Source organism: Eriocheir sinensis, chromosome 29 (genome assembly GCF_024679095.1).
Source record: "Eriocheir sinensis breed Jianghai 21 chromosome 29, ASM2467909v1, whole genome shotgun sequence".
NCBI lineage: Eukaryota > Metazoa > Arthropoda > Malacostraca > Decapoda > Varunidae > Eriocheir > Eriocheir sinensis.
Genome location: NC_066537.1, coordinates 4,708,719 through 4,710,847, shown reverse-complemented (window position 1 = coordinate 4,710,847; position 2,129 = coordinate 4,708,719). Strand labels below are relative to the sequence as shown.

Sequence of the window (2,129 nt, the reverse complement as noted above, 5' to 3'; positions counted from 1 at the left end):
GTAACTGAAGGAAGTGAGGGAAGGAAGGAAGGAAGGAAGGGCCATAGAAGAAGAAGGAAAGAAGGGAGAGGAAGGAGGAAGATAAAACTGAAGGAAAGGAGAAGGTAGAAAAGGGTAATTAAGAGACGAGGGAAGGGAAGGAAGGAAGGAAGAGAATTGAAGGGGAAGGGAAGGAAGGAAGGAAGGAAGAGAAGTAAAGGGGAAGGGAAGGAAGGAATAAGGAGGGAGGAAAGGGAGGTAAATCTCGTTATAATGTTGTTTTGTCCCTTACGAGGAAGAGGGAGAATGAGGGAGAGAAAGCCCCTTTGGAGGTAAGACTTTCCTCCAGTTAGGAGAGAACAGAGGAAAGAAGGGAGAGAAGAGGAGAAGAGAGGAAAGAGAAAGGCTTTTTGATCTAACACTGAAGGAAAGAAAGGGAGGGAAAGGAAAGGAAGGGAAGGGAAGGGAAAGGAAGGAAAGGAAAGGAAAGGAATGGGAAGGAAAGGGAAAGAAGGGAAGGGAAAGGAAAGGGAAGGGAAAGGAAAGGGAAGGAGAGGAAGGGAAAGGAAAGGGAAGGGAAGAGAAAGGAAAGAAAAAGAAAAAATAGAAACGAATTAAAGAAACAGAGAGAGAGAGAGAGAGAGAGAGAGAGAGAATGAATGAAAAGATAGAGAGAAAAAGATAAAGAAAAATATATAGAGATAGAAAGAGAGAGAGAAAGAGACAACCCAACCACCAAAACAACCACCCACACACAAAAAAAAAATCACCACCCAACCACCGAAGCGAATCCAATCCCACTGAGAAGCGAATCCAACCCTGTCTCAAGACGCTTCGAACCCCTTTCCGTGAACCCTTCCCTCCTCAGTCTCCGTGTGGTCAGTGTGGCGAGCAACAGGTGGTGGTCTCCGCGCGTACCTGGCGAGTGACTAATTGATTACCTTACCTGTCCAGTCCCATCACACCTGGTCCCCGTCTTTACCTGTATGTATAATGTTAAAATTGTGTGTGTGTGTGTGTGTGTGTGTGTGTGTGTGTGTGTGTGTGTGTGTGTGTGTGAGAGAGAGAGAGAGAGAGAGAGAGAGAGAGAGAGAGAGAGATGGTTGGCATTCTATACATTCTGAGGTGGTTATCCTGTGGTTCTGTATGCATAGATAGACGCGCCCAGAATAGTCCAGCCCTTTTCAAGTCCATTTCAGACCATTTCAGACACCTTCAGCCCCTTTCGACCAGTCCCAGAGCATTCTATCCCCTTACAAGCCTTCCAAGACCCTTTCAGACCCTTCAAATCCACATTCAGCCATTTACAAGACCCTTCAGACCCTCTCAGTCTCTTGAAACTCACCCCAGAATCTCTCAGCCCCTTTCAGCCCCTCATAAGCCCCTTTCAGCCCCTCATAAGCCCATTTCAGCCCTCTTCTGACTCTTTCCCTGCCACCCCCCCTCCCCCCCGTGACCCAAGACCGTATTAGACCCTTTAAGCCCCTTTCTAGACCTTCAAGACCCTGACAAGTCCGTTTCAACCTCTTCAAGTCCCTTTAAAACTTTCAGCCGCTGTTAGACCTTGCCCAGCCCCTGTTTGCCCCTTTCAACCTTTATTTAGCCCCTCTCAGACCCCTTTCAGGACCTCTCATCCCCTTTACCTCCCCCTAGCAATCAAGTTAAGCCCCCTTCCCATGGCCTATGCATACCCAGGTGACTTTCTTCCAAAATATATAAAGAAAGCGGGGATGCTGCCTCTATGTGTCTCTCTCTGTTTCTGTATTGCCTATCCCAGTCTAATTCTTTCTCTTTATTCGATTCCTTCTCTTCCTTTCTTTCACTCGGTACAGGCATCCGTTTTCTATTGGGTCGTGAATGGTGAATGCTCGCTGAATGGCCTATTATAAAAAAATAAAAATAAAAATGGCTATTCACGCATCATTTGTTGACATAGGAGGTGCGGAGTGCGCCCGCGAGATGGCAGCACCAGCGTAGCGACGGCGTTATCGGGCGTACGACGATCACCCACATAATACGATACCCAATTCACCACCTTACGTCGATTTTACGTTTCCACTCGCCAGAAAACATCGATAATCTACGGTGTTTGCGATAAGGGTGATTGTGTGGCGTTATGTGTGTGGGTAGGGCATGATAGGGCAGAAATA

General features: G+C 47.2%; 1 protein-coding gene across 1 annotated transcript in view; it reads left to right on the top strand.

The window, feature by feature from the left end:
* The first annotated feature begins 622 nt into the window (after window positions 1–622).
* LOC127004814 (cuticle protein 7-like) overlaps window positions 623–2,129 on the top strand; it is a 76,579-nt gene continuing 75,072 nt past the window's right edge. Inside the window, exon 1 of the mRNA XM_050872982.1 lies at window positions 623–963. The gene's annotated coding sequence lies outside the window, so the exon portion shown is untranslated. The remainder of the gene's footprint in view (window positions 964–2,129) is intronic.